This window comes from Thamnophis elegans, chromosome 1 (genome assembly GCF_009769535.1).
Source record: "Thamnophis elegans isolate rThaEle1 chromosome 1, rThaEle1.pri, whole genome shotgun sequence".
Taxonomy (NCBI): Eukaryota; Metazoa; Chordata; class Lepidosauria; order Squamata; family Colubridae; genus Thamnophis; species Thamnophis elegans.
The window spans coordinates 161,491,157-161,518,599 of NC_045541.1; the positions used below are offsets into that span (position 1 = coordinate 161,491,157).

Below are 27,443 nucleotides of genomic sequence, written 5' to 3' on the forward strand. Positions count from 1 at the left end.
TCACCATCAATCCATGGAAACCTTTGCTTAGCCTCTGCCCCAGGTCCACCTTTTTTTCTAAGGATAGAATTGGCCTGCAGTTCTTTCTATTCAAGGATGGCCGTCAGTTAGGGAACCAAGCAATGAAGGGAGTGGTATTTTGCTGCTACTTTAAATCTGGCCATTGTCCAAAACACTTCCCCCCCCAACCTTTCTTTCCCCCATCTGCATCTGACAAGGTGGACTACAGCCAAGAAAACCTTCTGCTGCAATAAATCCATTAGACTTCCGACTCTTAGCAATTTTTTTTACAGCAGGACAGCATGACTCTCCCCTTTCCCTATTCACCTTTTACTTTACATATTTTTTCCATCACCTTTGATGTTCCACATAACACATTGGAGCTATTTTCCCCCATTTTGCATCCTCAGAAAAATATAAGAAACCTCTCTCTCGACTTTTATTATGCTCCTCTTTATAAATCTAAGGAAAGCAGGTTAAGGACATAATTGGATCTCTAGACCATCTCTTTCCCATCTGCTCTACCATCCTGTTCTAAGAAGTCATTTCAGGAATCTCACTGATTGAGAAAAAGCATTGTCCTTTCCTTATTCTTCATCTCCATTAAGCATTCAGAGATGTACTATCACCATAGCTAATTAAGGCTAATGCTGCAAATAGATCCACAATGCATGCATGACTCTTCAGCTTTCAAATGTCATGTAAAAGTGGCTGACACCATATATTACTGGGGTATCATCCACAAATTAGTTCAGTTTTACATGATAAAGTAAATCAATCAAACATCAATCATTTCAACAATGAGATCAGATTGGAAATATGAAGGTAACAAATAGTTTTGTCCTGCTTTCCTCAAATCTGAGTGGTAGGAGAAAAAAATCCAGCTTTTTCCTCTAATTATTATAGCAGGAACAAGCAGCTTGTGACTTTTTGTCCACATGCAGCTCTTACCCATAATTTCCAATGGTATTTGGCCTAAAATTAAAAGCCTTTCGCAAGCTGGGCAGTATAAATCTTTAAAGCAGAACTCTGGTTTGACAGTGTTTTGAGTGAAGGAACCTCTCAACGTTTCTTAATCACAATTCCTTCACTTCTAAGAACAAAGTAGCATATCTCTTGGCCTTAGTTTGCTTTGGAACTTTTGCAAACTTTCTCAGAGCCCATGCCATTGACAAAAGCTGTGAAGAACCTCCACAACAAATGCTCTGAGACAATGCTGAAGAAATGCTGGTTGAGGGTCAGATGAGTTTGGTCACCATGGGCTGAAGGGCTTCTGAAGATTGCTGAAGAAATTATTCTCCAGTGCTGTCTAGGAGCCTTCTAGTCTAGATAGCAATAGCAATAGCAATAGCAGTAGACTTATATACCGCTTCATAGGCCTTTCAGGCCTCTCTAAGCGGTTTACAGAGAGTCAGCATATTGCCCCCAACAATCTGGGTCCTCATTTTACCCACCTCGGAAGGATGGAAGGCTGAGTCAACCCTGAGCCGGTGAGATTTGAACCGCTGACCTGCTGATCTAGCAGTAGCCTGCAGTGCTGCATTTAACCACTGCGCCACCTTGGCTCTGGTGAACATGGGCTGGTGGATTTCCTGTTCAGCTTCTATCCTTCTCAACATTCTTGATCACTGGCAGGTTGAGTAAGAATGGAGAGAAAGCAATGGCATGGAAGGAAGGTGATAAATAGCTCAAAAAGGACACAGTATCTCCTTCAGGAAGCATTGTGGTAGAAAGTTGAAAGGAGTTTTCATCTGCAGCATGAACAAAATTCTCCCAGACTAGGTTGGTTTGGGAAATGCTGGGAGAATTGCCTACAGTGTGCATTGGTGGCATTGAAGGTACCCATCTGGGTATCTCCTGAGTCAATCTGAAGGTCTTGCAGGTTTATCTTTGGTGAAATCAGTGGGTATTTCCACCAGAACCTTTCTACCTGTGCTGAGAGGAGCCCTCTTCCATTGACCCAAAATAATTGAGAGACAGACATACGGCTTCGAAAAAGCAACTAAAGTTATCTTACTGCCAAAATCACTTCATTGGATTGAACCTATTTCAATGCACACAGGTCTATCAGCAAGCAACCAGTTCCAGAAAAAAAGGGAAAGAGAAAGAAGTGATGGGAAGAAAAAAGGTGTGTTCCCAAAGGAGAGATAATGAATGCCGCGATTGTTCAGACTTCATCCACATTTTGCTTCAGTTCTACTCACTGATAGACAGTTTAACCCCATATAGATTCCCCAACAGAGTAACCAGTGGTGGGTTCCTACTGGTTCGGACTAGTTCAGCCAAGGCAGTAGTGGTATGGTGGACTAGGTCAGTTGAATCGTCAGCGACCCAGGCCTGCCACACCCCTGAACCAGTTCCCTGGTCTCTCCTGCCATCGTCAGCATGTTTCTGTGCATGCACAGGACAGTTTTCAGTTAACTGCACATGCGCACAAGCGAAGTGGCCAGGCATGTGCAAAACATCTTCTCGGCGAACCGTAGTAAACCGATTAAGAATCCACCATTGAGAGTAATCCCTGAAAGTTTTTACCTTCCACAGAATAAAGATCTCGGGTTCTTCATTTATAGGATGAAAAGACACGCTCCAGGATACATAAAGAAAGGAAGGATGTTAAATGGACTGTAGCCCATTACGAAGTACACACCTCACAAGTTTTGCCTCTTGGAGATGACAAGGAATGTTGTGACATCCGAAGGAAAGCCCAATTCAATTAATCCCATACTAAAAGAATAAGAAGCCCCCACACAATTAATTGCAGTCTATAATATTGTTAGTTCCTTATTTATCAGTTATTAAAGTGTTTGATCCATCCATGAACTTGTTAGACTTACAAGCTCCACTTTAAACAGAGTTGCATATGTTTCGTTCCTTTCAGTTCCATCATCTTGCCAACCCAGACACTGCCCTGAAATGACAGGACTAGATTAATCCTTTGCCCCTTAAATCTTTCCCTGTATTCAAAAGTCTGCTTTAAGTCTTTAAAGCTTCCACTAAATTGATGCTACAGTTCTTTTCAGAAGTGCTTTGTTGCATCGGCTTGGATGCTGCTGATATACCAATTACAAGGTTTCATGTCTGTGCATGCTAAATCAGAAATGTGGACCTGGCGGACTACTCAACAGCATTGTATAGTACAGAAGTGACATCCAAAAAGGGGTCCAGATTGGTGATTATTTTTTCTGTGAAGTTTGGATCAGCTGCTGGTGCCAACAGTTCTATTATCTGGTGCATTGAACATAGAAAAATCACTTGATTTGCACTGAGCACCTGAACCAGACCTGAGAAGTAGCCTCCCTCTCATGCAAGGATGTCAAATTGGAGGCCCATAGGCCATATGCATCACGTGCAGGCCACACCCACCCCAGCTGCACGAAGGGGAAAAACATAAAAACATCACGTGACAGGAGCTTGCCACCACAAGTTTGACACCAATGCTCTAGCGGATTGCTCTGAAATAGGATGATGGGAATGATTTAATCTTAATCATTGCCCAGATTCTGTCAAGCGTTAAAATGGAGCTTGATTTTTCCGGTTCACCGACAAAAGGGCGAACGACAAAACCGTGCCCAACTAAACCACATCGCTGACGTCATCAACAGGGCGACAACAGCGCGGAGACAGAAGCACGCTGTAAACCCTAAACCTAAACTTAACCCCTAAACCTAAACCTAACCCCCCTAAACCTAATCCTAAACCTAACCCTAAACCTAACCCTTAACCTAACCCTAAACCTAACCCTTAACCTAACCCTAAACCTAATCCTAACCCTTAACCTAACCCTAAACCTAACCCTAACCCTAAACCTAACCCTAAACCTAACCCTTACCTTAAGTTGAATCGGCTTTCTTTCAATGCGCTATTTAAAGCGCCCTTCTTTCTCCGCGTTGGCTGTTGTCGCCCTGTTGATGATGTCAGTGACGCGGTTTAGTCGGGCGCGGTTTTGTCGTTCACCCTTTTGATGGGTCACGGATTTTCCCATTGGATATCATGGGAAAATATTGCTATGTTGCTATTTTTTCATTAACAGAACAAAATGAAATTGCGCTGAACAGCAGATGGACTCAAACATCTAAACATCCCCTTCTAATTATACAGTTTGCCGACAAGCTAGTATGACTGGGCAAAATATGAGTTACATTGGTGCAGGAGCTTTCAAGCTACACTACAAGCTGATGCTTAATCCTACCATTGCTTATTTATTCACATAGAATGAGATAAAATTTGCTAGCATGCTACAGCATTATGAGGAATTATGTGTGCAGGTTTCTGTAGACTTTTGGAATGTCATGCTTTGAAGAAGCCCTATCACAGAGTGCTGTTTCAAGAAGTAATTTAGAATAGAATAGAATAACAGAGTTGGAAAGGACCTTGGAGGTCTTCTAGTCCAACCTCCTGCCCAGGCAGAAAACCCTTCAGCACTACAGACAAATGCTTATCCAACATCTTCTTAGAAACTTCCAATGTTGGAGCATTCACAACTTCTGGTGGCACGTTGCTCCACTGATTAATTGTTCTAACTGTCAGGAGGCTTTTAAAAGGAGACTGGACAATCACTTGTTTGAAATAGTACAGGGTCTCCTACCTGAACAGGGGATTGGACTAGGAGAAGACCTACAAGGTCCCTTTCAACTCTGTCTTTTTGTTCTGTTCAAACTACCAGACCAAACATCTGCTTCGAAGTAATATATCATAACAGAGTTGGAAGGGACCTTGGAGGTCCTCTAGTCCAACCCCCTGCTTAGGCAAGAAACCCTACACCACTTCAGACACATGGTTATCCAGCATCTGTTTAAAAAAACATCCAGTGTTGAGGCATTCACAACTTCTGGAGGCAAGTTGTTCCACTGATTAATTGTTCTAACTCTCAGGAAATTTCTCCTCAGTTCTAAATTGCTTCTCTCCTTGATTAGTTTCCACCCATTGCTTCTTGTTCTATCCTCAGGTGCTTTGGAGAATAGTTTGACTCTCTCTTCTTTGTGGCAGCCCCTGAGATATTGGAACACTGCTATCATGTCTTCTTCTTTTCATTAAACTAGACATTACCAACTATTAGCAAGTAGATGAGGATTACCAAATAATGATCTTCTTTTTCACTGTACTACCATCTAGGGCATGGGTGTCAAACTCGCCATGTCACATTGCCATCAAGTGACGTTTCGTGACGTTTTTCCCATTTGTGGAACTGGTGTGGGCATGATATACATGTGATACATCTGGCCTATGAGCCGCCAGTTTGACACCTTGATTTATGGTTTCTAGATTTTTGCAGCCTAGATCTGGTAGTCTTATCCTAAAGTTGTTATTGTAAGGTAGCAGACTGGATTTACACATTGCACTAAACTATAGCTGGTCCTTGTCTATGGAAATTCTCATTCATCCTGGTCATGGTTGTCCCAAAGATGCTTTTTGAAAAGGCAACTTGACTAAAAGCATCTTTTTGTATTAGCTCAGTACAACTAGTCCTGCAATTGAGGCCAGCAAATTGGTCACGAAGCAAAGTGTTTCTAAATGAAACATCACAGTATTGTGATATTACTTCAGCTTGTCTTTATTTTGCAGACCTGCAAAGGTTACAAATGTGGTTATTGATTATAAAGTTATAATCACTATCATAAGTGCAAATGGTGTCCGAGGCATTTTGCTAAATGAGAACTATTTGTATTCCAAACACAGTTGAGGAGAGCATAGGGGAGCATAGGCAACAATGTACATTTTTTTTTATTTACAAAATACTTTAATAATGTTGATTGTGTTATGTGAACCAAGCCATTGTAACCTGTTAATTATGATTTATGTCTTGGTGTGTTATCTGAATTTAGCCCATTGTCATTTATTCGGCAAGCTATGGTTAAGCGCAGCACAATGTGTTAAAATAGGCATCGTTTCAATTAGCAAATATTCCAGCTTCATTTATTCATTCCTTTTAGGGGATCTATACCATAAATTGACTTTCATGGCCATTTATCATTGGGAGATGGTATAATTACATCTGTTCATCAAAGTACATCCACACTGGCCTCTTTAAAATGAGCATTGTTAATATGTAGCATTTTACAACGTATATAACTAAAAGAGACTCTTAAAATACCAGTTTAAAGCAATTATTGAATTGCCTGTTTATTCTTCCTAGGGAGCACATTCCATCAATGTGGGGCCATTGCTAGAAATAGATCATTTATAACAACCTCAGTCTACTATCTCTTGCTCAGTAAACAGCAGGGATCCTTCATTGGATTAAATCCCAGCAGGTCTTTCAGGTGACATGATCTGCAATGATTTAGGACTTCACAGGCAAACTTAACATTTTAAATAGGACGCAGAATCAAACAGGCAGCCAGGGCAACCGTAACATAACAGATGCATCTGTTTCTCATAGCAAGTAGCAGCAGCACCCAGCAAATTTCCAAACAGGGCTTAGCCTGCTATTACTTGGATAAAAGACCATTTGAAGCATCCAAAGATAAAGACTGGGCCTGAAAAACTACTTTTTCTGTATTATTGTCCGCTTGCTAGTCCCTTCCCCCAAATGTTGTCATCTGATGGGAACTAGGAAGTGTTCTGCGGGAGCCCCTGCCTTATAAAACACCCTTCCCCCTGAAGGTCTCCACCCTCTTCATCTTCCGTAAAGCTGACTTTTTCCCTAGAGTTGGAAAAAGATGATTGTCAGACCTGGAAGCAATCTTTTCCATTGGGCCTTCAGGCCTGCCACATTTTCTACTGTGGGAAAATGGGAAGGGGGATTATAGGGAGTATGGCAGAGGTGGTATTCAGCAGGTTCTGACTTGTTCTGGAGAACTGATAGCGGAAAGGTTTAGTAGTTCGGAGAATCAGTAAATACCACCTCTGACTGGCTCCACCTCCATCTACTCTCTGCCTCCTGAGTCCCAATTGATCAGGAGGGAATGCAGTAACCTTCCCCTGGAGTGGGGAGGGAATGGAGATTTTACAGTATCCTTCCCCTGCCACCCCCTCCAAGCCACGCCCATCAAGCCATGCCCACAGAACCAGTAGTAATTTTTTTTGAATCCCATCATTGGCGTATGGGTGATATATAGTCAAAATAACATTCTTTTCTCAGAGAGTCAAGGACACTTTGCCCAGCAGCTGCAATGTGCTCTACATGGGGCAGCCCTTGAAGAGCATTCGGAGACTTCAGCTTGTCCAGAATGCAGCCGCGCGAGCGATCGTGGGTGTACCTCGGTTTACCCACGTAACACCTATCCTCCGCGAGCTGCACTGGCTGCCTATTGGTCTTCGGATACGCTTCAAGGTGCTAGTCGTCACTTATAAAGCCCTTCATGGTATTGGACCTGGGTACTTGAGAGACCGCCTGCTGCCAATTGCCTCCAATAGATCGATCAGATCCCACAGATTAGGCCTCCTCCGAATTCCATCCGCCAGCCAATGCCGGCTGGCGACTACCTGGAGGCGAGCCTTCTCTGTGGCTGCTCTGACCCTCTGGAACGAGCTCCCCATGGAGATTCGAACCCTCACCACCCTCCAGGCCTTCCGCAAAGCCCTTGAAACCTGGCTGTTCCGACAGGCCTGGGGCTAAAGAGCTGTTGCCCCCCTCCTCGAATGGTATGGTTGTTGTGTGTTTTTAAATTGTGTATTTATGTTCGTCTTTTTATCCCCTGTCTGTACCCCCTTCCCTGACCGAATTGTGAGCCGCCCTGAGTCCCCTTCGGGGGAAAAGGACGGCATATAAATGAAATAAATCCTAATCCTAATCCAATCGTGTGACTGGGAGGCATCACCTGTTTTGAATGGTGCCTGATCGGATCAAGTGATGGACATGTGGGTGCTGGGCAGGGACTTGAACTTTCTTTTGGGTGGGGAAAACCTGAAAGCTTTCAGATTCAGGTTTTCCCAGATGTGCCAATGTGACATCACTAATAAAATGGAACTTCGAGGAAACTCAAGCCTCGGAGTCTTCTTTCGTTGAGGGTGTTACTTGGAACCCTGACATTAACCCAAATCTGACACATGGCACGTTAGAACAGATTGGCACCAGGTTTTTGGTTGGTTTTCTTAAAAAATGATGTATGTTTTAATTGGTTTTGTTTTATAGTTTTAAAAATGATTTCATATGTCTCTTGATTTTTGATTGGGAGCCAGCCAGAATTGGTTGAAAGATGGATAGCCGTACTTCAGTTTTTACTTTGCTTCAGACTATTTTGTCCACACAATATTGTCTTGTTGGTAAATTTTGCAGCAACTGAAATGTCCACCCTGCCCTTTGTTACAATATCCTATTAAGATATTGTATTAAGAGCCTTTTGCTACTGATGGAGTTTAATGAAATATAAGTGTGAGTTCAGACTAATTAGCAGTGAGAATATGTGACTGCATTCATGTTCTGCAGTTGTGGTGTCATTTGGGACCCATCGAAATAGATAGGATTAGGCCTTCTGATCACCCTCCCTGACTCATTAACTCTTCCTAACAGTTCTGATTTGGGCAAGACTTCCCGTATCGTGTTTGAGCAGATACTTGGCTAACTTAGTCCTTGGTGCTCTGCTTTTGCTGTGTAGCTTGCCAGTCTATGAGTTTGCTTCAGAATATATCTGCCCAACTAGGTGGATCCTCTGGATGGATCTGGACCAAACTCTGATTGATCTCAAAGCGATGAGAGCAGGGGTGGGCTACTGGAGATTCACATGGGTTTCGGTGATCCTCTAGTGAAGATTCTGTGCAGTTCTGCGAACCCCCAAATCCCATTCCTGGCTGTCCCTTCCCACCGCGCCCCTCCCAGGAGTCTCCACGCAGCCCATTCATCATGCCAGGTAAGGGCCTGCATGGAGGCTCGAGGAGAGGGGGAAATAGGCCTATGAAGGTCCCAGAAGCCCAGAAACAGGCCTGTTTCCAGCCTCCAGAGCCCGGGGGAAGCGGTTTTCGCCCTCCCAGAGGCTCGAGGAAAGCCTCCAGAGCAAGGGTGGGTTCCTGCCAGTTCTAATCTCTTCTATAGAAGAGGTTCCACAAATCTACAGTGCCGTTTATAACCGGTTCCAGCTCCCCCCCCCGCCCATCCACACATCATCAAGATTAAGAGCGAGAAGAGGAATTCTGGGAGTTGAAGTCCACAAGTCTTAAAGCTGTCAGGTTTGAACACCCCTGCCTGGGTTTTTTTTCCTAAAGGGTTAGGGGTGCAAAGGGTCTTGTAACTTGACAGCTTTAAGACTTGAGTGCTTCAAATGCCAGAGTTTCTGAGCCAACATTTTGGTTGCTAAGCAAGAGCGTTGTTAAGTGAGTTTCACCACATTTTACAAGTTGGCCATGGCCAACCAGTCACATGACTGCCAAGCCATTCCCACTTGGTCACATGGCTGGCAAGCCACTCCCACCTGGTTACATGGCTGGCAAGCCACTCCCACCCAGTCACATGGCTGGCAAGCCACTCCCACAAAGCAGGCCACACTTACAGAAGAGGTTCTAAAAATTTTGAAACCCACCACTGCTCCAGAGCCTGGGAGGGGTGAAAAATGCCTCTCCCCCTGCTGTGGTGCAGGAGGCTGACTAGGCCATGCCCACCATGGCAACGACCACCCAGCAATGGGGCAGCGAACCCATTACTGCAATTTTTGAAGCCCACCCCTGGATGATAGGGATTGGACCCTATTGATATTTGGAGGGGAAACCACCAGTCAAGTCAAGAGATGTAAACTAGATTAGGAACTTGGGAAAATTTCCAAGGAGGAAGGAAAAAGGAACAACTATTCTGTTCTTAGTAAGTCATCAGGAAAAGCAGTCACTAGGATCTGAATCACTATTCATGTACTTTGACCTATTTTTTTTCTGCCCAGCATAAAAGAGACCATAAAAAGGGATGATTTCATCTTAAAAAGGGAAGAGAAATTGCACTTCCCTTGACACACAGGGGGTCAAGCTATTTTCCAAAGCACCTAAAGGCCAGACAAGGAATAATGGATGGAAACTGGTCAAGGAGAGATTCAACCTGGAAATAAGGAGAAATTTTCTGACAGTGAGAGCAATCAACCAATGGAACCAAATTTGCCTTTGAAGCTTCCAGTGGGAGCTTCATCACTGGAAGCTTTCAAGAAGAGACTGGACTGCCATCTGTCAGAAATGGTGCAGGGACTCCTGCTTGGGCAGGAGGTTGGACTAGATGACCTATAAGATCCCTTCCAACTCTGTTAATCACTTTCCCCTAGAAAGAAAACTATCAATGAATGCGGGAGGGGAGCAGAGTGGGCAAATCGAGGGGAGGACTATTATTTGGTTCATTTCTGGCAGGGTTTTTATTTTTGTTTGTTTAAGATGGTTTCTTTTAACCATTTTACCTCTCCTTTCCTTTAGCCTTGTAGCGCTAGGAGGACAGATTTTCAAATGCAAAAAAAGATCAGGGAGAGGGGGTTTACTGCAGGGAGAAGGCCTGTCTGTTCTTTAAACAAACATGGATAGAAACAGCTGGGCTTGTTTGTTTTGCTAAGCTAGAAGAAAAATGTTCATCTTCCCTGCGGTGTGGTGGGCGGTCCTTGAAAGGCCGGAGATTGCTGTGAAAAAAGTAGTGAAGGTTTTCATAAGATTTCTTATTTCAGCCTGCTTTCCTACTGTTTTGAGGCCTAACCGATCTCTTCTTGGAGATCCATTACACAAATGAGCACTTTTGAAATTTTAAGAAGAGGTGGGAACATTCTTATGAATCAGTCAATCAGATTAGAGCTGAAAGGGACCTTGGAGGACTTCTAGTCCACCCCCTGCTCAAGCAGGATACCCTATACCAGGGGTTGGCAACCTTAAACACTCAAAGAGCCACAAAGGTCCTAACCCAGTGATGGGCAACCTTTTTGGCGTGGTGTGTCAAAAATCGGCAAAAAATCGAGCATAACTCACGTTGTGTGTCACTTCGACAAAAACATAATTTTGCGCAATTTATAGTTTAAACTACAAAAATGTATAATGGCGCTCACAGTTCCCGTTGGCACTCCGCTGTTCCCTGCTGTGGTGCGGTCATAACCGACAGTCCCAGGAGTAGACTCTCTGTGCCGGCCTGACTGGAGAGAGGCGCGCACTGTTCCCGCGCTCCTCTCCTGCGGGTCCTCCCTCGCCGCGCTGATGACGTGTGTGCGCACGGCACGCATGCCTTAACAGCAGCCCCTGCACTCAGAAAGGGGCGGCGGCGATACAGTGAGTGAGTGTGGGCGGGGGAGATCACACGTCCCGCCCCCCCCGTTCCTCCAGCACAGATTCTTTCATCCTCGGCGGCCATGCAGGAGCCGAGGATGAATCGCATGAAATCCTGTGCGTGTCACCCCAAATGGCTACACGTGTCAGCACTGACACGCGTGTCATAGGTTCGCCATCACTGTCCTAACCGGAAGCTCCCCGTTCAATTCTGAAGCCGACAGGAAGTCCAGTTATCTCACCATAGAGTCTCCTCCTAGTGTAGCATCCTTTTTTCTCTCCTGACCAGAAGTCCGGTTCTCTCACCATAGAGTTCCCTCCTAGTGTAGCATCCTTTTTTCTCTCCTGACCAGAAGTCCGGTTCTCTCACCATAGAGTCTCCTCCTAGCATGGCGTCCTTTTTCCTCTACTTGTCCTAACCAGAAGCCCTATCCATTGTGGAGCTGACAGGGACCACAGCAGAGGGATGAAAGAGCCACATACAGCTCCAGAGCCGCAGGTTGCTGACCCTTGCCCTATACCATTTCAGACAAGTGACTCTTCTTAAAAACCTCCAGTGATAAAGCACCTAGAACTTAACATTAAGACATTCAGCTGTTCCACTGGTTAATTGTCCTCACAGTTAGGAAGTTTGTCCTTAGTTCCAGGTTGCTTCTCTCCTTGATTAGTTTCCATCCATTGTTTCTTCTTCTGCCTACAGGTGCTTTGGAGAATAATGTGATCCCCTCTTCTTGGTGGCAACTCTTCAAATACTGGAATACTGCTATCATATCACCCCTAGTCCTTCTTTTCTCTAAACCCAAATCCTGCAACTAATCTCCATATGTTTTCATCTCCAGGCCTTTAACCCTCTTAGTTGCCCTTCTTTGCACTTTTTCCAAAGTCTTGTGAGATATTAAAACCCAATTTTTATGCTCACAATTCAAAAGACAAGTCTGGTTCACAATTCAAAAGTTTTTATTGCAAAGAAATTGAATAAGCGGTTGCAAGCACGGCCTCCCAGATTCTTCCCCATGGCTTTGAATACTAGGAGCGCAAAGACAGATTTCAAGTAATACAATTTATATGCTTCTACTCATCATACATGACGCTTAAGCCCTCCCCATTTTCTTTGAAGTTATTTCACATTTCAGCATGACTTTTCCTGCAGACCCCTTTTGCTCCTTTAGTTGTTTAGACTGTGGGTGTTTACCATCTCACCATTTGGTGTGCTTGTCTATATTTCAAAGTCAAAGGAATTTTACAATCAAGAAAAACAGCGCCAAGCGTCTCACACCTTTGTGTTACATTTTATACTTCATATGAAAGAGTAACTTGTTATTTATTTCCTTCAGTCTCAATATCATTTTTTTAACAAGGTGCATTGTTTCAGGTGTAACCTTACCATGGCTTTATAAAGCAGTACTAATACTTCATGTGATTTTGATTCAATGCCTCTGTTTATATAACCAAGGATTGTATTAGCTCTTTTGTCTGCTATACCAAAGAATGCTGGCTCATGTTTAAGTAATCGTCCAAGGTCCCTTTCACAATTACTGTTTTTGAGCCAGGTTTTGCCTACTCTGTACTTGTACATTCAGTTTTTTCCTGGCCAAGTGAGGGGACCTCACACTGTAGTTATCAGAATGGGCCTGGGCAGCCACAGTATTATGAGAAGGCAAACTGGTATAGTTGCTCCCTTCCATCCATCCAGAGAAAAATCTTATGCATTTTGTTTGCCTCTTGCAGCCCCAATTTTAGGTTGCTTCTAATACAAAGCACAGAGGTGCAGCCCACTCTTTCTTTGAAAAAGCAGAGAATAGCTGGCATTAGGGTCTGATCTATGAGGGACTGTGTTGCCCTTCCTATCAGGAACAGTTCATGTTGGGTTGTGAATGGGTGTTGGGCATTGCCCCTACCAACCGTCTCTATCAGGCTCCCAAAGGGCCACTGATGATGGGTCAGCCAAGGCTGTGTGTGTCAGGGTTCCAAATAGCACCCAAAATTAAATCAGAGTCCAAGGCAAAATATAGCCCAAAGTTCCAATTTATTAAGAGAGCCATGTTGGGACATCTGGGAAAACCCGAATCTGAAAGCTTCCCAGTTTTCCCTACCTAGTTGGAAGTTCAAGCTCTTGCCCCCACACCCACAAGTCCATCACACGGCCCAATCTCCCACTGCCATGCTGGCAGTTCCACCCATCTAGTTCCGGTCAGGTGAAGAGGTGCAAAGACCTTGGCTTTCTAGAAAGAATTTTGTTATGGCTACATAGCATCTAACTCCGTACAATTCCCCCTCTCCCATTTTCCCACAATAGAAAATGCATAGTAGAATAATGGAAAGTGTGGCAGCCAAAGATCCAAAGAAAAGATGGCTGCAGGCCTGACAGGGTGTGTGTGTATGTGTGTGTGTGTGTGTGTGTGTTTCTGTGTGTGTGTGTGTGTGTGTGTGTGTGTGTGTGTGTGTGTGTGTGTACATGCATAGCAAGTTGGAGAAGAAAGTACAAAGAGTGCCAAGATCAAGATAACTTAGTGTATTCCTCTCTTCTTCCTTGATCAATTCATACTTGGAATATAGCATCCAATTCTAGGTACAACATGTTAGGAAGGGTACTGATGACCCGGAATATGTCAGAGCAGAACAAATGAAAAAATAACAGGATTGGAACGAAAGGTAACTGAGGATCAATTGGAAAACATATGTGCCCAGATTCTATTAGTATCAACATCTGTACAATTTGTACAGGTGGCCATCAAGTTCCCTGTAAATAGCCTGCTACACTTTCTTCTCCTCCAAGAAGTCAAAATACAAATAAATATCTTGTTTATTGCAGGAGATACACAGAGCCAGCTAGAGATGGGTAAATCTCTATCAGCTATGCTCTCAGTTTGTCCTCAGTTTGCCAGTTGTCCTTTTTTCAACCATTGGTGTATTTCAATATCAATCTGCAAATTCTTCAGAAAATAATCTGCTTGAAAATCTGTGTGGTTTTATGTGCATTTCTTATAAATCAGAGGTGGGTTCCTACTAGTTCAGACCAGTTCAGATGAATAGGTAGTAACTTGGCTGGACACGTGACTATAGCGGTTCTATCCTGGGCGCCACCATCTTTATTTTCTGGCACAGAACAATCTTCATTGAAAAAAAATGTATTTTTTTTCCTTTTTTAATTGTATGCTCATGCCAGTCCCAGAGAGGTCCCAGAGATGGGCCTGTTTTTGTTTTTGTTTTTGCAAAAATGGAGGCGTACTTGCCTTCCCCAGCCCCCAGAAGCACTCTGCAGGCTTCAGCAGGACTGGGGGAAGGCAAAAATGCCTCCATTTTTGCAAAAAAGGGCCTGTTTTCTACCCATGATTTTCAAAAACGGGGGTGTTTTTGCCTTCCCCCAGCCCTGCTGAAACCTGCAGAGTGTTCCTGAGAGCCGGGGAGGACAAAAACTTTTTTTTTCTTACTGGGTAGTTTGAAGGCACTCCCTTAGCTCCGGTGAGGCTGGAAGCCAACCTCCTGTCAAAACTTTTCGCCACTGTTTCGGTGGGCATGGCTTAGTGAGGGGGGTCGTGTGACTGAGTGTGCGTGAGTGACGTCAAGTTGGCCATGCCCATTCAGTCACATGCCCTCCATCTAGCTACACCCACCAAACCAGTAGTAAAAAAATTTGAAACCCACCCGTTATAAATATGCATAGTTGTAGCTACTTTTCGTGATGAATGCATTTTCCCCTTTAAAATATTATGCCTCTCTTTCATTGTATTCTCTAGTCTATTTCTGTGTGTGTGTGTGTGTGTTTGTGTGTGTGTATTTGCTGAGCTTGAACAATTTTCTGTGTGTACCTGTATGAATGCATGGAAAATGGTGGAGTTGTGCAAAATACTATTTCACCAGATACAGTCCATGTATGCACTATTTCATATAGACTTGAATCCAGACTAAGTATGGTATAAGGCTAATTATGAAGTGAGTGATGACATTCCAGCATCTGTCTTACTGAGGGTGTAAATGTTACAAGTGTGCTGACATCTTTCAGAAAATAAGATGTCGATATCAGTTCCAGAAATAAGAGAGAATGACAGAGCGGGAAGGGAGCTAGTGAAGAATCTGACAACGTGTCGTCTCAAAAGGATAGAGGGGTGGTAAAAGATTCAGAAAAAAAGGTAGCACAGTTTGTGTTTTTCTCCTTGTCAGCCAGCAGGCGTCACATTTGCTTAGCTTTGACCCTGGATATTGCACAGTCTTTTGTGTTTCACATGAACTTCATACTTTAGTTGTTATAGATCACTTAAAGTAAGAAAGGTAGAAAGAGAGAGAATTAAAGAAAGGTGATCCATGCCTGGTTACTATTTTTACAAAAGAGTTTCCATTAGAATGGAATGGAATGGAATGGAATAGGATAGAATAGAATAGAATAGAATAGAATAGAATAGAATAGAATAGAATAGAATTCTTTATTGGCCAAATGTGATTGGGCACACAAGGAATTTGTCTTTGGTACATATGCTCTCAGTGTACCTAAAAAGACAAGATACATTCGTCAAGAATCATAAGGTACAACACTTAATGATAGTTATAGGGTACAAATAAGCAATCGGGAAACAATCCATATCAATATAAATTGTAAGGATACAAGCAACAAAGTTACAGTCCTACAGTCATAAGTGGGAGGAGATGGGTGATAGGAATGATGAGAAGAATAGTAATGCAACCTTAGTGAATAGTTTGACAGTGGTGAGGGAATTATTTGTTTAACAGAGTGAGAAACTTGAAAAAAACTGTTCTTGTGTCTAGTTGTCTTGGTGTGCAGTGCTCTATAGTGTCATTTTGAGGGTAGGAGTTGAAACAATTTATGTCCAGGATGTGAGGGGTCTGTAAATATTTTCACGACCCCCTTTTTGACTTGTGCAGTGTACAGGTCCTTAATGGAAGGCAGGTGAGTAGTAATTGTTTTTTCTGCAGTTCTAATTATCCTCTGAATTCCGTGTCTGTCTTATGTGTATGTTATGTGTGTCTTGTATTAGATAATAAGAAAATTGGTAGTGCAAAAAATATACAGTAGCCGAAAACAAAATCTAATTTAATTATTCTCCTAAATTGAGCCTAAAGATAGAGAAATCATTCTTTCTGCGGATAATCTGGAAGTATGAATTTCCTTTTTTTCTCCCAGTACCTAAGCAACAAAAACAAAAACAGCAGTTTCATTTATTATCTCCTGGAGGGCCTGGAGACTAAACCGTATGATGAACGGCTGCAGATTTGGGGTCAAGCTAGTCTAAAGAAAAGAAGAATTGGGGGTGACATGATAGCAGTATTTCAATATTTGAGGGGCTGCCACAAAGAAGAGGGAATCAAATTATTCTCCACAGCACCAGAGGGCAGGACAAGAAATAATGGATGGAAATTGATCAAAGAGAAAAGCAACCTGGAATTAAGGAGAAACTTCCTAACAGTAAGGACAATTAACCAGTGGAACAGCTTTTGCCTTCAGAAATCGTGGGTGCTCCACAGTGGTGGGATTCAAATAATTTAACAACCGGTTCTCTGCCTTAATGACTATCTGGGTAGGTGTGGCTCGGTGGTCATGTGACTGGGTGGGCTTGGCCAACTCAAGGTCACTCAGGTCGATGGGCGTTTCACGTTGGCTATTACAATGTAATAAGGGTTAACTGGAGAGGCAGTTTCTGTGAGCAGGGCAATAAAGAGTAGGCTAGAAACAACACCAGAATGTTTCCTTCCTGCCTTCCTTACAAGATTAGCCCTGTAAAGCGGAAAAAAACAAAATGAGATTTCTTCCAACAATCAGTTCTCTGAACTACTTAGAAAGTTACCAACCGGTTCTCCTGAATAGGTGCGAACTGACTGAATCCCACCACTGGTGCTCCATCACAGGAGGTTTTTAAGAAGAGACTGGACATTCACTTGTTTGAGATTGTATAGGTTCTCTGCTTGAGCAGGGGGCTGGACTAGAAGACCTGCAGGGTCCCTTCCAGCTCTATTCTATTCTATTCTAAATTATATTCCTCTTTATAAAATACATATTGTACAATAATGGGCGATGGGTTAAATAGTATATTTCAGACTAGCTGCAGCTGCTGATAGTTTATTGGCTAAAGACAGTGTGCTTGGGATCTATAAATAGAGTGCTTGCTTTCATAAAGAAGGAAAGTAACATTAGAGGAAAGACAGCCATAATTTTTTTCCACTTCTCCAAGATTGCAATTAGAAGGTCACAGCAACTTTCTATTGAGCAGTTCTTTCTTTGAAAGCAAGCCTTAGATGTATATTGGCCAACATGAAGGTTTTGTAAGGAAAGCCAGACAAGTAAATAGTAAAGACAGGAACCCATAAAAGAAAGGCTTATAATTCTTTGAGAATAGTTTTGGCTTTCCGAAATATTGGCCCTCTGGGTCTCAAAAACAGCTTTTGATTTATTTATTTATTTATTTATTAGACTTATATACCGCTTCATAGGGCTTTCAGCCCTCTCTAAGCAGTTTACAGATTTTTAGCAAATTGAGTCAGCAAATTGCCCACAGTCTGGGTCCTCATTTCACCCACCTCGGAAGGATGGAAGGCTGAGTCAACCTTGAGCCGGTGAGATTTGTACCGCTGAACTGCAGATAACAGTCAGCTGAAGTGGCCTGCAGTACTGCACCCTAACCACTGCGCCACCTCGGCTCCAACACCCACTGACAAGCTATTTAACCTTATGAAGGGAATTCCTATCAGTGTCCCATTTTTTTAAAAAAAAAAATGTGATGAGATTGCACATTTGCTATTCTTCCTTTACTTCCTAATCTACTTGCATGCCTTCTGAGCCTTTGGGACTATCCCCTGTAAATACCTTCCTTAGCTTGCTGCTCTCCAAATGCTCCAGACCTGAATTCCCACAATTCTGTTAACAGGTGCACCAATTTATTCATGATGTCTCTAATTGTACAGGATCAACTAAACTGTCTGATGCAGCAGCTGCCTCAAACCACCCAGTCCGGGTGACATTCATTTTGCCACACACATACTGAAAAACATACGACGAACCGTGTTTCTGGGCTCTGTGACTCCTTATTAAGTTGGTCATGTGTGACATGACCTCTACAGTCATCCATGAGAATGAAAAGGGCCAGTCCTTTCATTGGTTAAGGTGAACTTTTCATAGCAGATTTTATAAAGCAGGGGTGTCAAACTCAAGGCCTGTAGGCCAGATGTGGCCCGCAGGGTGCTTAGATCTGGCCTGCAAGGCCACCCTGGAAACAGTGAAGGACCAGCCCGCAATGCCTCTACCAGCAAAAATGATATGCGAGAGTTGCTCGCAATCCGTTTTCGGCTGCAATGGCCTCCTGCAGCCCTCTGCCAGTGAAAACAGAGCCTGGGATAACTGTTTGCGGCCCTCCCGGGCTCCATTTTTGCTGGCAGATGGCTGCAAGATGTTGAGCTGGCCATGCCCACCCTGGCCACACCCACTTGGCTCCCTGAAGTCAAACACAATCCTGATGGGGCCCTCAATGAAATCAAGTTTGATGCCCCTGTTACAGTGGTGGGTTTCAAAAAATTTGGGAACCTCTTCTATAGGTGTGGCCTGCTTTCCGGGTCCACTGGTGGAACCTCTTCTAAGCGGTTCAGTAGATTTGATGAACCTGTTCTACCGAACTGGTGCGAACTGGTAGGAACCCACCTTTGCCCTGTTATAAAGAGATAGCCAATTGTCACTTATTTAATTTACTGTACTTGTATTGACAGGGAGGGAGAACATATTGTGTCAAGTGCCAGAAAAACCTGGTTAACCCTTGAACATGAAAGAGGGAAACAATTTATTGTGCTCTCTGCAAGACAATGAAATCTATAAGCTCTATGCTCTAGAGGAAGATCTGGTTGATGCTCTCCCATTTCACTTCCTGAATATCATGCTTCTACAGCAGAGCGTCAATACATCTGACACGGGGTCAGGATGCCTCTAAACACAAAGAGGTCTCAGAGGCATTGTAGCCAATAGTCTCTGAATTCTCACTTCTTCTCTTGAATTACGCTGTGCCCTGGAACACACCCAGAAAAGACTGTGCATCCTTAAAGATTATTCTCTTCCAAGCTCAGGTTTTGAAAGCATAGAAAGAGAGAAAAAATGGGCCAAGACTTTATTCTCCATAGAACCTAATCATATCTTTCTTACCGAGTGTGTCTCTGTATGCAAATGCTGTATCTTCCCTGAGCCATTTAACAGGCAAAACCATAAACAGTGGAGTTTTATTTCTCCGCCTGCAGATTCTTCACCAAATTGGTAATTACGGGAACAAACGAGGCTTTGAGACTTGAAGCTTCTTATCCATCAGGAGAAAGTAATGGTTTCCCGCCATCTGCTAGAATATCATCCTCAGTTCATTTCCTCTATTGCACCCTGTCATGGTAATTGCTGCATGTCTCTCTGTATTTATGGCAAATGCATCGAGTGTTAAACAAACACTCATAACATCTATTAAACTTTTTTTTTAAGTTCCCATCTATGTACCAAAGAGATTTACAAGTGAGAGAAAAGAATTTTGTGAGCTTTGGGAGAGAGTTCACACTATAATGAATGAGAGACCAGCTTCAAATGACTAAAGTTTTATTCATGGGTTAAATAAGGAGATTGAGGAAACTCTTTTTTCTCCATTCCCCCCCTCTTCTCTATATATTTGCAGAACAGCATAGACAATGAAAAGAAATGCAAATAGATAGATAGATAGATAGATAGATAGATAGATAGAGATAGAGATAGAGATAGAGATAGAGATAGAGATAGAGATAGAGATAGAGATAGAGATAGAGATAGAGATAGATATAGATAAATAGGAGAGATAGATCAGGAATTGGACAGAGGCAATGAAATGCTGTGGAAAGCCAGTTAAACTAAAATAACCTAAAAGTAAAACATTCCAATACATCATTAAAGGTAACTTTTTCTGTCCTCCAGCTTCATATCTCTCTGTAGTGAGGTACAAGAAGCAGTGAACCACCTAACAAGAAGTTTAGGAAAGTTAGCATGCAGATATTATGTGTTTTCAATCACAGATACATGTTGAGATTATCACTATCTGAGGTAGAAAGAAATAAAACGAAAGGTTTGTAAGGTAGGGACATGTGAATCACCATTCCAAGTAGACTTCTCACCAATATCTAATGAATAGAATAGAATAACAGAGTTGGAAGGGACCTTGGAAGTAATTCTAATTCAACCCCCTGCTAAGGCAGGAAACCCTACATCACCTCAGACAAATGGTTATCCAATATTTCTTAAAGACTTCCAGTGTTGGAGCATTCACAACTTCTGGAGGCAAGCTGTTCCATTGATTAATTGTTCTAACTGTCAGGAAATTTCTCCTCAGTTCTAAGTTGCTTCTCTCCTTGATTAGTTTCCACCCATTGCTTCTTGTTCTGCCCTCAGGTGCTTTGGAGAATAGTTTGACTCCCTCTTCTTTGTGGCAACCTCTGAGATATTGGAACACTGCTATCATATCTCCCCTGGTCCTTCTTTTCATTAAACTAGACATACCCAGTTCCTGCAACCGTTCCTCATATGTTTTAGCTTCCACTCCCCTAATTATCTTTGTTGCTCTTCTCTACACTCTTTCTATAGTCTCCACATCTTTTTTACATTGTGGTGACTAAAACTGAATGCAGTATTCCAAGTGTGGCCTTAGCAAGACATTATAAAGTGGCATTAACACTTCACGGGATCTTGATTCTATCCCTCTGTTTATGTAGCCTAGAACTGTGTTGGGTTTTTTGGCAGCTGCTGCACACTGCTGGCTCATATTTAAATGGTTGTCCACTAGGATTCCAAGATCCCTCTCACAGTTACTTCTAATCGACTCAAGAGACTTCATTGTTATTGTCCTAGGCCTTATGCATATGTGGGAGGGTGAGGATTTTAAATGCTGCCAGCTTCCCACAAGGAAACTCAGTGTGGAAGCCAGCAACAAGTTTGATGTCGCTTCATGTAATAACTGCAGCTAGAATTGTATTTGCACAAAATTGGAAAATGGAAAAAAAAATCCCTCAGAGGGAGAGGTAATTTTAAAAAAAATAGACTGTGTAGAAATGAACAGATTAACATTGGCAATTAAAGGGAAGGAAGAATCAGAGTATTTTAAGATATTGGAATCTTTTTATCACTGGATAGAAAACAAATATAGACAAAAAGAAACAGAAAATTGAATAATTTGGAAAAGAACATAGAATTATAGGGGAGATTTGAATTTAAAGGCAATGTAAATGTAAAGGTAAAGGTAAGATTAAAAATAGATTTAAAATGATGTAACTGCTAAATAGGATGACACAAAGTTTGTACCCAGATGACACACTGTAAGATTAACAATGAAAGAGTGGTTATGGAAAAATTAAAAAGAATTAAAACTTTTGGAAAAAAAAGGTGGAAGTTGCTCCGAGTCCCACTGCTTTTTTTGCCCACCTGTGATCATTCTGCTTCTCTGATTAAGTAAGAAAGTATCTAAAGGAACATGAGTTGCCTAGTTGAATATAACACTTTCATGTTTCGTGGTTCTTTTAGAAATGTAGGTTTCTCTCTCCCCCACTCCACATCCTTTCATTTGCATTACTCTGTTGAACACAACACCAACTTTGTTCCCTATTGATTCTCCTGACAGTTTAGGTAACAGCTTCGTTACTTGAGCAATGTGATGCTTTTTCTCCCTTGCCCTGTGGAGACTGCACATTCATCATCAATATGAGATGCCAGAGAGAGATAAGATATCTTCTGAAGCAAATAGCAATTGAAGTTCTCCTGCCTATGCTGACAAATGGCTATGCAGGTCTCCATTCAAGGCCAAGCATGACCATGATATTTTCACATCAGGATCAGAGTTTCCCGATAGAAAAAAAGTTCTCACATCCATATACATATACGTATACGTATACATACACATACACATATACATACATACATTACATACATACATACATACATACATACATACATACATACATACATACATACATACATACCAGTCGTGGGTTACAGGCATTATGCCCCGGTACGGGCATGCCAGACTGTAGCACGAGATACCATTCTAGTACGGTGCTCTGGATAGTCCACTAGCCCGCCCGAGCTCCTTACTGGTCTTTTAAGACTTTGGGGCTTTCACGCACATTCACGGCGTGTACAGTGCCTGCGCGACACTCTGCTGAGCAGCTGGAGCATGGTGGAGGCGCTAAGACGCATATGCGCACGTCCATGTGGACGCCGCCAGGCCCATTCTAACCGTACCGGTTGGAACAGGATCCAGAACCCACCACTGATAGATACATACATACATACATACATACATACATACATACATACATACATACATACATGTTGTGGCCCAGCAGGATCCGGTTGAGCTGCTGATGGACTCGGATAGCGAGGAACCATATGAGTCAGCCCTGGAAGATGTGGAAGACCCTGGGCAGGGTTCAGACCCAGAGCAGGGACCAGAGAGACTGGTTGGCCACCAGGAGGCACCAGAGGCATGGAGCAGTGGGGCACTTTGTCCCTGATCAAGGCAGTTTTTCCCTGATGCTAGATTGAGAAGGGCTGAGAAACGGAAGCAGCAACTCCGTAGGCAGGCTCACAGAAGATGATTAAGCACAGGTGGTTGTTGATTGGCCCCTCCCAAGAAAGATTATAGGTGAGGTATTGGGAGGGAACATTTGCAGGAAACAACCGTTCGAATTAGTAGTTAAGAAAATCTATCTCTGTGTTCTAGTCGTGTCTGTTTGTTTGGACTATCTGCGTTGCTTCGTTTGAATTATCTGGGTTACTACAGAGCTACTCTATTGAATGTGAGTTGCCTAGGCCCTCAGCCAAAGGATTCCTTAACTCAATAATTGAACAGTGGCAAACAGCCAAGCCTGCGTTCTGGTTTATTCACAGGCGGGGGGGGTGAGGAGGGGGGTCAGAACACATACATATGTAGCTTAGAGATCCACCCATATATCTGATATCAACTAGTTTCATCAAGACCCAGATTGTTGGGGACAATATTTTAGCTCTGTAAACCACTTAGAGAGGGCTGTGAAGTGGTACGTAAGTATAAGTGCCCTTGCTTTTCTTATTTCACGGAGCCATTTATCTTTCCTGAAATTCAGCAGCAAAAGAAACTCCTTGGACATTCTTTTACTAAGAGCATAACTTTACTGAAGATTTCATATGGGTATAGAAGTAGAAAAGCCAGTTCTAACGATTTCACACACAAACAGCATAGGAAAATTCCCTCTTTCTCCTCCTGGATTTCCTATTGTCCAATGTCCACCAGTCATTTGCACTCACTTTGTTTTTGGAACAGTCTGTCGGCCTCGGATGTTCCAAGCTGATGACCTCAAGTGTTGGGTCCATCTCAGGCTTCCAGTCAGCTCGGTTGAAATCTGTAGAGGTTCTCAGTCATCCAAGTCATGGTTGTCCCGAAGGTGCTTTTTCAGGAGGCAACTGGACTTTCTTGGGTTTTTTTTTTCCTTTTGAAGATGTTTCACTTCTCATCCAAGACACTTCTTCAACTCTGACAGGATAGTGGGGAAAGGAAGGATTTATATTCCTTGAAGACAGCTGGTCATTTGCATCCTTTTAGAGGGTCATTGAAGCATTTGGAGGTTTATATGTAATCCTCAGGGTCACCTGAGTAGAGTTCCTGGTTCCTGTAGTCTGCAGTTTTTCTCTGGAAATCCATTCCTACTCCCACACAATTCAAAAGGTGTTCATACCAAATTGTATAGCTAAAGGTCTGTAGAGGTTCTCAGTCTTCCAGGTCATGGTTGTCCCCAAGGTGCTTTTTCAGAAGGCAACTGGACTTTCTTGTTTTTTCTTTTGAAGATATTTTGCTTCTCATCCGAAATGTCTTAAAGTTCAGTTGCCGCCTGAAAAAGCACCTTTGGGACAGTAGGCTCACTTGCATTCCACATTTCCCTGCCTTACATTCCAATGCCTTCCCTCCCCCCTCCATTACTATTGTCTGGTTGCGACCAAGGCTGTGTAGTGAAGCAACCATGACAGATTGACTGGTAACATGCTTAGCTTTTTTTTCCTCGGTCAATAGGCCTACCAGAACAATCAATCAATACAGAGAGAATGTCTGTGTAAAAGTTTGGAAATGCATTCCCAATCCTCTTTAAAGTCACAAATTTTCTTCACCAAATGGCCCCATCCAATATGTGTCTGTAATCTATCATTGTTAATTTGTACTGATGCATAAACAAAGTTGTGCTAGCCCACAGCAATTAATGTAGTGTAAAATCTGGCAAAGACTCATGACTCATGGCCTTCTACATTTATTGCTGACTGGAAACCTCTCGTAGTCTTTTTGTGTGAAGCAGAAAAAAAGTGAATGTATGATTTATGATTTTGAGGACTCAACAAAATATAGAAAAAAAGAGAGAGTTATCTTGTAGCCATAGAGCAAGAGTTTTTATGGAGATTCTTAGTCATTCAGGTCATGGTTGTCCCAAAAGTGCTTTTTCAAAAAGCAACTGGACTTTCTGGTTTTTCTTTGGAGATGTTTCACTTCTCATCCAAGAAGCTTCTTCAGAGCAAGAGGTAAATTTATAATTTGACTTATAACTGATAAGTTATATGAACTTATAACAGTACTGATGATGTCACCTAGTTTGGTAATGAAATATCTGCAAGAAAACCATCAAGTTCAAAGAGCATCGAGGACCCCACAGAACTTTTAACAGCTGTAAAGAAGATCAGAAGCATTTCAGACTTTTCATATCTTTTGAAACATTTTTAATAAAATTATATGCAAAAATAATAAAGAGCTTAGTTGCAACCTCTAGAACCTTCTCAATGTTGCCACTGAATTTTGGCATTAATAGGTGTGATTGTCCAATAACCCATTCCTTTTCTGTCATCATGACAGCAGCCTTGACTATCAGCCCAAATTGTCAGTTCTGTATGGTAGATTAAAAAATTAATCTAAATGGGTCTAAAATTAGTTTTATTAGAATAGCTACAGTTATAGGGGTTTGCAAATGTGCATGTTTCCCCCTTTGTATAAATTAGAGAGGGCCTATCTAACGCATCTTCTCAACTTTGTTTCTTGGACTGGGTTTAAGCTATATTGTTTTGCTAAGGAATCTTCCCATTGCCCTTCAATACTATGCCCCCTCCACCTATCTCCTTTTCACTTGCCCATTGTTACTGCATTTTCCAGCCACTTATCTTCCATCTCATGCATATCCTGGGTTTTCTTGCTATCTCGTCAAAAGATTATTTTAGGAAGTCATTTCTTTAGCACCATCCCTAAATTTAAGAAAACAGGTTATTGATTGACCAACTCCTGGTATACTTTGCATACTGTCTGATCTTACTTGGGGCTACCGTGGATTTGCTGCCCACAAACCAATAGACTGGCATTTGCTAAGGTAAGGCTTAGCAAGATTTAGGGGGTATTTGAAAAGAACTGGACAAATTCAAAGATCAAACTACACATAGCTACTAGTTTTAATGGCTGTTTGCTACCTCCTGAGTTGCAGGCTGTGTACATTAAATTATAATGGAATGTGTGGGTGACCTTGGAGAATGAGAGAAAGAGATGCTGCTTAGGAAACAATTGGAAAATAGAGGCAGGAGTGCCTTGTGGCTTAACACAGAGGTCCTCAAATCCTGGGCTGCGGACAAGCACTGGTCTGCAGTGTGCCAGAAACTGGGCCACGCAAATGAGCGAAGCCTCAACTCGGCATGTATGGGATGCAGGCAGTGTGGGAAAACATCCCTCTTGCCCAAAAGATTGGAGGCCTCTGGCTTAATGGCCAGAGAAACAAACTTAAGAAAGAGTTACCCTAATGAATAAAAAATTTAAAAGTGGCAGCAGGAAGTTTGTCCTTTCAAACTTGCAAGATTCTATTAGTGTAGCCTTACCATAAAGTAGAATTACAATAATATAATAGCAGAGTTGGAAGGGACCTTGGAGATCTTCTAGTCCAACCCCCTGCCTAGGCAGGAAACCCTATATCATTCCTTACAAATGGCTATCCAACATCTTATTAAAGACTTCCAGTGTTGGGGCATTCACAACTTCTGGAGGCAAGTTGTTTCACTGATTAATTGTTCTAACTTTCAGGAAATTTCTCCTCAGTTCTAAGTTGCTTCTCTCCTTGATCAGTTTCCACCCATTGCTTCTTGTTCTACCCTCATGTGCCTTGGAGAATAGTTTGACTCCCTCTTCTTTGTGGCAACCCCTGATATATTGGAACACTGCTATCATATCTCCCCTAGTTCTTCTTTTCATTAAACCAGACATACCCAGTTCCTGCAGTTCCTTCTTCATATGTTTTAGTCTTCAGTCCCCCAATCATCTTTGTTGCTCTTCTCTGCATTCTTTCTAGAATCTCCACATCTTTTCTACATCATGGCGACCAAAACTGAATGCAGCATTCCAAGTGTGGCCTTACCATGGCATTATAAAGTGGTATTAGCACTTCACATGATCTTGAATCTATCCCTCTGTTTATGTAGCCTAGAACTGTGTTGGCTTTTTTGGCAGCTGCTGCACACTACTGGCTCATATTTAAATGGTTTTCCACTAGGACTCCAAGATCCCTCTCACAGTTACTACTAATGGACTCAAGAGACTTCACTGTTATTGTCCTAGTCCTCTGGCAGCTCCCCAGTGCTCCAGGAACTCTGAAAGATATAGTTCAGTGGTTCTGAGATCTCATCTGCCAGTTCCTTCAGAACCCTGGGGTGTAATCCATCCGGTCCTGCTGATTTGAACTCGTCTAGGGTATACAGATGCTCACCATTTTCTTCCCTATTTCCATCTGTGTTCCTAATCTGATTTTAGTGGTGCTGTTTTTGATAGGTTGGACTGTTTTTTCCCTTTGTGTAAAGACAGATGCAAAAAATGAGTTAAATAGTTCTGCTTTCTCCCTGTTGCTTGTCCCCTTCTTGCCACTTTCTACCAGCAATGGACCAATTGTTTCCTTAACTTCTTTCTTGTTTTTTAACATGTTGGAAGAAGCTTTTTTGTTATATTTTACTTTTGTGGCAAGCCTTTCTTCATTGTGAGCCTTAGCTTTCCTCACTTCATCTTTACCGGCTCAGGCTATTTGCTGATATTCTGCCTTAGTTATATCCCCCTCTTTCCACTTTTTTGTCTTTCAATTTGTCAGAGAGTTCTTTATGCAGCCATGCTGGCTTCTTTTGGGAGCTGTTATTTTTCTTCTTCATTGGTATTGTGCTAGACTGAGCTTTTGTAATCTCATTTTTCAAAATTCCCCAAGCTTCTTGAGTTGTTTTCCCTTGAGGATTCTTCCCAAGCTCTCATCTAGTTCATCTAGTCCTGTCTCCTGTTCTG

At 42.5% G+C, this 27,443-nt stretch overlaps 1 protein-coding gene across 1 annotated transcript in view; it reads left to right on the forward strand.

Annotated features, from left to right (window-relative positions):
- Positions 1 to 27,443, forward strand: part of MDGA2 (MAM domain containing glycosylphosphatidylinositol anchor 2) — a 448,026-nt gene that overhangs the window by 314,435 nt on the left and 106,148 nt on the right. The window lies entirely within an intron of this gene.